The sequence below is a fragment of the Bos mutus genome, chromosome 3 (assembly GCF_027580195.1).
Source record: "Bos mutus isolate GX-2022 chromosome 3, NWIPB_WYAK_1.1, whole genome shotgun sequence".
Classification (NCBI taxonomy): Eukaryota; Metazoa; Chordata; class Mammalia; order Artiodactyla; family Bovidae; genus Bos; species Bos mutus.
The window spans coordinates 39,473,857-39,484,551 of NC_091619.1; the positions used below are offsets into that span (position 1 = coordinate 39,473,857).

General features: G+C 38.3%; 1 pseudogene; it reads left to right on the forward strand.

Annotated features, from left to right (window-relative positions):
• Positions 1-8,947: 8,947 nt before the first annotated feature.
• On the forward strand, positions 8,948-9,547 carry LOC102276477 (integrin beta-1-binding protein 1 pseudogene; annotated as a pseudogene).
• The last annotated feature ends 1,148 nt before the right edge of the window (positions 9,548-10,695 follow it).

Here is a 10,695-nt window from a genome sequence, read left to right on the forward strand (position 1 = left end):
ATTGATTACCCATAGTGTATGTATTGGATTGTTGCGAGAAAAAGACAAGGGACTAAGCTGGTAATGGTATTAACTGATGAAAGAAGTAAAGAAGAGATCACAAGAATTAAATTTATTCACAGAAAACTGGATATGCTGATAAAGCAGGAGAAAAAAATTGGCTGGAAACAGAGTAAATTTGAAAGATAGAACATGTGGTCATGATGATGATAATGAGGGGAGAGTGATGGAAATTAGTCATTTAAGAAGTGTAGAGATAAAGAGCTACAGTGTGAAAACAGAAAAAAAAATTAGAAGGTTTATACGTGGGCCATTCACATGTATGGTGAAGTCATGTGAGATGATGTCAGAGAAGATTCTAATCATCAAGATTTAAAGGGGATAAATTAGCTTGGCAGATAAAGAGGGAGAAGAGTGATACCGGATAGGATGGACAGGTACCAGGAATTTTTAAAGATGGAAGACATTTACATAGGGTGAAAGCAGAAGTGGAAAGCTATGGAAAACTCAATCCTCACTTGAGCTAAGTAGAGAATGGTAGAGTGAACACTCATGATGAATGCAGGAACAGACTAATATTAGAGGAAACTTAGGTTCTAGTGAAAGACAAACAATTGGTGGAGAATACTGTTGAGGATGTGTGGGGGTTGTTTCCCATGGAATAGAGATTCTGTAGAGAATAGTAGGGAAAATGACAGAAAGAGGAATTTAGATGGGCCTAGGAAGAGAACAAAAACACTGAAGAGCATGGAAATTAGATTAAGTCAGCAGTCAGCTACCCCAGATTTAACTTCTACTTGGCAGTCAACCAAAAAACTAATTGCAAACATCCAATACATGGAATTTATCAGTCTAAATTTTTCAGTAGATACTAGAAAAATTTTTTTCAAGTGCAAGTGGAGATGTCAACCTGGAGTTTTTAAATAGCCACACAATTCACACTCTGAAAACTTTACTGAGGACAGCAAAAGAAATATTAAGAAATTGTTAGGATCCTTCCAAGGAGACCTTGGCCCCTTTGGGCAAAGTTAGTTACTTGTTTAGAAGTTCGCCTGAGTGAGAAATAACAGCTGCTTTGTGGCTGCAGCGGATTATCAGCTTCCCTGTAGGGTGTTACCTAGAGCAAGGTTTGATTCTGCTGTGTGTATAAAAGTCACTCAGTCACATCCAACTCCTTGTGACCCCATGGACTATAATACTACAGTGGGTAGCCCTTGCCTTCTCCAGGGGATCTTTCCAATCCAGGGATCAAACCCAGGTCTCCCATATTGCAGGCAGATTCTTTTCCAGCTGAGCCACAAGGGGAGCCTTGATTCCTCTGTAAATCAGATCTAATCATTCCATTATGAAGACCAGCAGCCTCTAATAGAGAAATCAGTCCTGTAGCCCTTCCTTACATGGCCTTAAGTTTCTAGAATAGCTGTGGAGTGTCAGACAAACCACTTTTTACACAAAAGCAATGAGATGGGCTAAAGGGACAATTTGTTGGAAAACCTGAGTTAGAAATTGATGGCCAAGTTTTTTTTTTAGAAATGGCTGGTGGCTCAGACAGTAAAGCATAGGCCTGCAATGTGAGAGACCTGGGTTCAGTCCCTGGGTTGGGAAGATCCTCTAGAGGAGGAAATGGCAACCCACTCCAGTATTCTTGCCTGGAGAATCCCCATGGACAGAGTCTGGTGGGCTACAGTCCATAGCATCACATAGTTGGACATGAATGAGCGAGGAAGTGCACACACACACACACACACACACACACACACACACACACATGAACAACATACCTATCGAGGGTAAAAGAGAAAATAGTTTATAGTTTTACTACATTGGAAATAACAGACTTTGGAGCAGATCAAACCTAGATAAAAGTTCACAAGTGTGACAGAGTTGCTCACTGATATAGGAAAAATATTATATAGCATCTTGAATTTTCTAGTTACACATAAAATTGTAGTAATAAAATTATTTTGAAGAAGATATCTATCAGTCCGCCTGAAAGATTAATATTATAGGACTCAGTGCACTTTGAGTACCCTCTAAAATTGAATTGTGGAATAATCAAATAATAAATAGTTTAACATGCTATAATAACACCAACCACTAGTAAAATTCATATTACATTTTTATAGTTTCAAATTTTTCATGTATGATAAACTAAAAGTTTGAAGAAGTACTTTCACCATTAGCTTGTTCTTTAGAAGGACTTCTTCAGGATCATTTTGACAAAGTTCTTTGATGACATTTTTGAGGAACTGATGAATTGAGATGCCTATCTTTTTAACCCACTTAACAAATAATCTTGAAATAATTATAGGTTCACAGGAAGTTGCAAAGATAGTATAGTGAGGTTCAGTGTAAACTTTATCCTGGCTCCTCCAATGGTTATCAGATCAGATCAGGTCAGTCACTCAGTCCTGTCCGACTCTTTGCGACCCCATGAATCGCAGCACGCCAGGCCTCCCTGTCCATCGCCAACTCCCCGAGTTCACTGAGACTCACGTCCATCGAGTCAGTGATGCCATCCAGCCATCTCATCCTCTGTCATCCCCTTCTCCTCCTGCCCTCAATCCCTCCCATCATCAGAGTCTTTTCCAATGAGTCAACTCTTCGCATGAGGTGGCCAAAGTACTGGAGTTTCAGCTTTAGCATCATTCTTTCCAAAGAAATCCCAGGGCTGATCTCCTTCAGAATAGACTGGTTGGATCTCCTTGCAGTCCAAGGGACTCTCAAGAGTCTTCTCCAATACCACAGTTCAAAAGCATCAATTCTTCAGTGCTCAGCCTTCTTCACAGTCCAACTCTCACATCCATACATGACCACAGAAAAACCATAGCCTTGAGTAGACGAACCTTTGTTGGCAAAGTAATGTCTCTACTTTTGAATATGCTATCTAGGTTGGTCATAACTTTCCTTCCAAGGAGTAAGCGTCTTTTAATTTCATGGCTGCAGTCACCATCTGCAGTGATTTTGGAGCCCAGAAAAATAAAGTCTGACACTGTTTCCACTGTTTCCCCATCTATTTCCCATGAAGTGATGGGACCAGATGCCATGATCTTCGTTTTCTGAATGTTGAGCTTTAAGTCAACTTTTTCACTCTCCTCTTTCACTTTCATCAAGAGGCTTTTGAGTTCCTCTTCACTTTCTGCCATAAGGGTGGTGTCATCTGCATATCTGAGGTTATTGATATTTCTCCTGGCAATCTTGATTCCAGCTTGTGTTTCTTCCAGTCCAGCGTTTCTCATGATGTACTCTGCATATAAGTTACATAAGTAGGGTGACAATATACAGCCTTGAGGAGCTCCTTTTCCTATTTGGAACCAGTCTGTTGTTCCATGACCAGTTCTAACTGTTTCTTCCTGACCTGCATACAGGTTTCTCAAGAGGCAGGTCAGGTGGTCTGGTATTCCCATCTCTTTCAGAATTTTCCACAGTTTATTGTGATCCACACAGTCAAAGGCTTTGGCATAGTCAAAAGCATTGAGTGTGCTTTCTGGCAAAGCAGAAATAGATGTTTTTCTGAAACTCTCTTGCTTTTTCCATGATCCAGTGGATGTTGGCAATTTGATCTCTGGTTCCTCTGTCTTTTCTAAAACCAGCTTGAACATCAGGAAGTCCACAGTTCACATATTGCTGAAGCCTGGCTTGGAGAATTTTGAGCATTACTTTACTAGCGTGTGAGATGAGTACAATTGTGCGGTAGTTTGAGCATTCTTTGGCATTGCCTTTCTTTGGGATTGGAATGAAAACTGACCTTTTCCAGTCCTGTGGCCACTGCTGAGTTTTCCAAATTTGCTGGCATATTGAGGGCAGCACTTTCACAGAATCATCTTTCAGGATTTGAAATAGCTCAACTGGAATTCTATCACCTCCATTTGCTTTGTTTGTAGTGATGCTTTCTAAGGCCCACTTGACTTCACATTCCAGGATGTCTGGCTCTAGGTCAGTGATCACACCATCGTGATTATCTGGGTTGTGAAGATCTTTTTTGTACAGTTCTTCTGTGTATTCTTGCCATCTCTTCTTAATGTCTTCTGCTTCTGTTAGGTCCATACCATTTCTTTCCTTTATCGAGCCCATCTTTGCATGAAATGTTCCCTTGGTATCTCTGATTTTCTTGAAGCGATCCCTAGTCTTTCCCATTCTGTTGTTTTCCTCTATTTCTTTGCATTAGTCCCTGAAGAAGGGTTTCTTATCTCTTCTTGCTATTCTTTGGAACTCTGCATTCAGATGCTTATATCTTTCCTTTTCTCCTTTGCTTTTGGCTTCTCTTCTTTTCACAGCTATTTGTAAGGCCTCCCCAGACAGCCATTTTGCTTTTTTGCATTTCTTTTCCATGGGAATGGTCTTGACCCCCGTCATGAACCTCCATCCATAGTTCATCAGGTACTCTATCTATCAGATCTAGGCCCTTAAATCTATTTCTCATTTCTACTGTATAATCATAAGGGATTTGATTTAGGTCATACCTGAATGGTCTAGTGGTTTTCCCTACTTTCTTCAATTTAAGTCTGAATTTGGCAATAAGGAGTTCATGGTCTGAGCCACAGTCAGCTCCTGGTCTTGTTTTTGCTGACTGTATAGAGCGTCTCCATCTTTGGCTGCAAAGAATATAATCAATCTGATTTCGGTGTTGACCATCTTACATAAATATAGTACAGTATCAAAACTAAGAAACTGATATTGGTACAATTGGCACATATAATTCCTTGCCATTTTATTATACATGTAATCACCACAGCAATCAAGATACATAGCCACTTCATCAGCATAAGTGTCTCCTCATGGTACTTCTTTACCTGTCAAATCCCACCCTTACTATCCTCAGTCCCTGGAAACCACACATATGTTTTCTATCTCTGTATTGTTATGATTTTAAAAATTCATGTCAATGGAATTATATAGTAGTTTGCAGCCTTTTGATATTGGCTTTTTTGCTCAACATAATAGCTTGAGATACATACAAGTTGTTTTATATACCAATAATTCACTTGTTTTTTTTCCTGAGTAGTATTCCATGGCAATAAAAATACCACCATTTGTTAAACCATTCACCTGCTGAGGGACATTTTGGTTGTTTCCAGTTTCTAGCTATTACAAATAAGGCTGGTATAAACAACTATCTACAAGTTTTTGTGTGGGTAAAAGTTTTTGCTTTCTGGATAAATACCTGAGTGCATCTGGTGGGTTGTAAGGCAAAAGCATGCTTTATATGTGTATGCATGTATGTGTCTAATGAAACCTATTTTCCAGAGTGAAAATATCTTCCAGAATTACTGTCTCATTTTTACATCCTCACAAACAACATGTAAGAAATACAATTTTCCTGAAACCTTGCAAGTATTTGATATTACAGCTATTTTATTTTTAGCCATTCTGATAGATGTATAGTACTAGCTCTTCATGTTTTTAACTTAGCCTTTCCCTGAGGGTAATGTTATTCAGTATCTTTTTATATATGCTTATTTCCCATCTATACTTCTTTGGTAAAACATTTCTTCATGTCCTTTGATAATTTTGTAATTGGGTTGTTTACTTTTGTTTTTCTGTTGAGTTTTGAATGCTCTTTAAATATTTTTAAATACGAGTCTTTCAGCAGATATAGGATTGGAAAATATTTTGCCCAGTCTCTAGCTTTTTTCTTAATTCTTTCAATAAGATCTTTTATAGAGCAAAAGATTTAATTCTAATAAGTTCCAGTTTAACGATATTCATTTTTTTATACAGATTGTGGATTTAATACCATTCATTTTCTGTCTTTTATTTAATAAATTGATAACAAGGTCTTTATTGTTTGACACAGGATCAATCTCCATAAAATATTTTAAGCAATGTTTATCACTACTTGTAAAATTACTGTTGTCTCTCAGTATTGGTAAACTGGCTCTAGGACTTGCTGTGGATACCCAAATCTGGGGATGTTTAAGTCCCATAGCTAATTATTCATATCTGTGGATTATGTATCTGCAGATTTAACCAACTGTAGATCACAAGTGTTGTACCCGATCTGTAGTTGGCTGAATCTGAGAATGCAGAATTAAAAATAGGCAAAGCTAACTGTTTACTCATTGTTTCAAGTTTCAGTTTTCATACTGCTAATAATAACCACAAAGAGAAAAGCTCATGTTTTATCATCAGCCACATGGTAGGCCAATGATTTGCAATAAGCCTTGCAGGATAAGCAACAAGGTCCTACTAGATAGCACAGGGAACTATATTCAATAACCTGGGGTAAACCATAATGGAAAGGATACAAAAAAGAATGCATGTTTGTGTATAACTGAGTCACTTTGCTGTATACCAGAAACTAATACAATACTGTAAATTAACTATACTTCAATGAAAAATCAATTAAAATAATAGAATAATCTATATAGTATTGCATTTGATATTTGCAGCCATTCTTTGGATTATGTACTATTATTTATTCCCAATATCAACACTTAGAGCTCAGAAGGTTTAAATAAACTAAATACATGTTTTAATCACAATGCTAAGATCAGATCTAGTTTTGAGCTGATTTGTGCATACATTGTCTATGACAAAGTATACCTCTGTCTACTGCCCTGTTTCTCTGTTTATTTTATTTACAACCTAAACACCTGAAAAATCCTTTGAATTGACAACGACACAGAGCTTCAGAGATTTTTGTCCTGCGAATTTATCTAAATCCACTGGTGTATTTATTCAAAACAAATGTTTTTTTTTTCTTTTTAAATAAATAATTGGATACAGAGTCAGTTATGACTGGATTGCAATTCAATTCTCTTTGAAAAAATAAATATAATTGTCTGGCACACAGTTGAATAGAAAGATAACTAAAAACATTCAGTTCCCTTTCTACAATATTGTGAAGGCTAGATTACTTTTTTTTAGAAACAGTTTCTAAGTTTTTATTTTTTTTAATAGAGAGATAATCTATCAATAAGGGTAATCATAATAATTAGTGGAATAATTAATTTCTTGTTTTTTCAATAAATTTTAAACATAATTCTATTTAATTGTTTATGAGTTTTAACACAGAAAGGATATTTTAAATAGCTATAAAAAAGTAAAAAGAAATAAATTAAGTAAAACAAATTAACTTTCTTATTACCTAATTTTCCTAAAACTGGATGGAAATAATAAAATGATTAAATATTATTTTTAATGTCTACATAAGTATACTTCAAATTCTAATGCACACTAATTAACCAATTATACATTGATTGGACATCAGAATTTTTTTTTATTTTTTTTTTTTTTCCTACTCTACTGAAATTCCCACTATCTAGTCACCTAGTACCAAATTCACAGTCCTGAGTGAGTTCTACAAAATTGAGGAGGCCTAGAGGACTCTTGCCTGGAAAATCCCATGGATGGAGAAGCCTGGTAGGCTGCAGTCCATGGGGTCGCTAAGAGTCAGACACAACTGAACGACTTCACTTTCACTTTTCACTTACATGCATTGGAGAAGGAAATGGCAACCCACTCCAGTGTTCTTGCCTGGAGAATCCCAGGGACGGGGGAGCCTGGTGGACTGCCATCTATGGGGTTGCACAGAGTCGGACTCTACTGAAGCAGCTTAGCAGTCGCTGAATACAAAGTCTCAATCTTCAGCATGAATCCATGTCTGATTTGTGACTGTATTTGACAAGGTAAAAGGAAACCTTTATATATTATTTATTGGTTTTCCTTAAAGCCTTGAAAATTACTAAAGCTCTAAGTACCTATCAATATTTTACTTGGGTCTTCTCCTGGGAAATGTGCAACTGATGAAGATCAATGCAAAAGACACATTTCAGTTTTCCAAATTTTATCTTTCAGTATGCTTTTTGATGTGATATTTCACTAACAATTCTTCACAATATGCCTTCTAATGATTGCTCATTCCTCATGTAGTCTGTACTTGCCCATCTTTGTTAGATAATTTACCAATTTATAATCACTTGATTAGGAAAATCACAGAACAGTATTTGTGGTATTGCTGTCTCCTAATGAGTTTCCCCTTCTTAAGTGTCAGCTTGACTTCATGATTCTTAAAAAAAAAAAAAAATACAGAACATGAAAGAAGTGATAGGCCATCATTTCTAATGTGTGTGTACTTAGTGGCTCAGTCATGTCCAATTTTTTGCAACACTATGGACTGTACCTTGCCAGGCTCCTCTGTCCATGGGATTTCCCATACAAGAATACTGGAGTGGGTTGCCATTTCCTCCTCCAGGGGATCGTCCCAACCCAGGGATCAAATCCAAGTTTCTTGCATTGGCAGGCAGATTCTTTACCACTGAGCCATCTGGGAATTCCATCATTTATAATACTAGATTATAAAAGAGATTGTGGCATTTGGATGCTTTCTCACTTTCTCTCAAATCACAAGCTTCTGGAAGAAATCAGCTGTATATTCTGAGGCAGCCCAACAGAGATACAAGAATTAACAGAGTAGGGACATTTTGGGAGAAGGCAATGGCACCCCACTCCAGTGTTCTTGCCTGAAGAATCCCAGGGACGGTGGAGCCTGATGGGCTGCCGTCTATGCGATCGCAGAGTCAGATACGACTGTAGCGACTTAGCAGCAGCAGCAGCCGCAGGGACATTTTGAGACTTGCCAACCAACAGACTAGTGAGTGAGCTCTGAAGCAGAACCTATCTCAGTTAAGTCTTGAATTGACTTCAGGACTAGCTAATATCTTGATTAACATCTCTTGAGAGACCATAAGTAAGAAAGTGGCTGCCATGAGCGCAGACGGCGGCGAGTCATTCGGTCGCGTCTGACTCTGTTGCCACCCCATAGACTGTTAGCGCTCCAGCCTCCTCTGTCCATGGGATTTCCCAGGTACCTTGCTTTTCTGTCAAGAATTGACAGTGTCGGAGTGAAAGGATGCTACCTGTGCACACACTGTAGAACTTTTGAAGACGGTAGAATAGCATTCAATTCTGCAGGGAGCACCTGTGGATCAAGCTATGGTGGAAGATGTTTCATAAAGGAAAAAAGCACCACAGCAGTAGCAGTTCCCAGAGCAGTGAAATCAGTACCAAGAACAAGTTGGTAGACTCCAACCTTGGGGGGCTGTCACGGTCCGGCACCGTGGCAAGCCTCAACACCTATTCCAGCAAGAACACAGGACAAAGCAACAATTCAGACACCTGTGCAGAATTTCGAATAAAGTATGTTGGTACCATTGAGAAACTGAAACTTTCAGAGGGGAAAAGTTCGAAGGACCACTGGACCTGATAAATTATATAGTTATTGCCCAGCAAGATGGAAAGTTGTCCTTTGTTCCTCTGGAGGAAGAATTTATTATGGGAGTTTCCAAGTATGGTATAAAGGCATCCACATCAGATCAATACGGTGTTTCGCATCGGCTCGCTCTGTATTTAATCATCTGGATGGTGTGTTTCCACGATGGTCTCGAGGCAGGAAAAGAGCTTTCTGGCTCTGAAGACCACATATGCAAGCAACCAAGAATACAGTCTGTGGGTTTACCAGTGCAACAGCCTGGAACAAGCACAAGTAATCTGCAAAGTTTTACCAACTGCTTTCGACTCTGTATTGACATCTGAGAAAACTTGAATTCTGCAATTAAGGGGGAAGTAGGCTTCATGTGCAAGTTCAGCCGTTTTCTCAATAGTTCTGTATCCAATCTGCAGTGATGAACTTTTAGGAAATATGAACAATCCTTTGCTTTTGATTTTCTGAAGAAAATGCAATGTATAAAATGTCACTTGTTTTTTTTAATTAAAATGTGTCTTATTAAACAGTGGAAACAAACAAACAAAAAGAATCATCCAGCTAAACTATTCTGAGATACCTGACCCACTGTAACTGTGAGGTAAGAAATGTGCTATGTTCATTTTCAAAGTTTGAGCTTTTTAATATGGTAATAAATATAATGCAGTGTGGTTTTGAACTGTGGTGTTGGAGAAGACTCTTGAGAGTCCCTTGGACTGCAAGGAGATAAGACCAGTCAATCCTAAAGGAAATCAGTCTTGAATATTCATTGATAGGACTGATGCTGAAGCTGAAGCTCCAGTACTTTGGCCATCTGATGTGAAGAACTGACTCACTGGAAAAGACCTTGATGCTGGGAAAGATTGAAGGCAGGAGGACAAAGGGGCGACAGAGGATGAGATGGTTGGATGGCATCATGATTCAATGGACATGAATTTGAGCAAGCTCAGGGAGTTAGTGATGAACAGGGAAGTCTGGCGTGCTGCAGTCCATGGGATCCCAAAGAGTTGGACATGACTGAGTGACCGTACTGAACTGAATAAATATAATAGTCAAAAATACATATTAAATAAATAAAGGAATAAATGTATAAATGAATGAATGCCAGGACTTTGAGTTCTATATCTATATCTGATTCTGACATCTATTACATGAGAAAAAGAATTCATTAAAGAGAACTGCAAATAATTAGGGTGTCTAACATTTATGATTGAACTGTCTACAAATGTAGAAATATTTGGGCTTCCAGGGTGGTGCTAGTGATAAAGAACCTGCCTGTCAGTGCAGGAGATGGAAGAGATGCAGTTTCAATCCCTGGGTTGGGAAGATGCCCTGGAGAAGGGTATGGCAACCCACTTCAGTATTCATGCCTAGAGAATATCATGGATAGAGGAGCCTAGTAGGCTATGATCCATAGGGCTGCAAAGAGTTGGACATGACTGAAGCAATTTAGCAAGTATGGGTAGCATATGTGCTAAGTTGTAGTAATT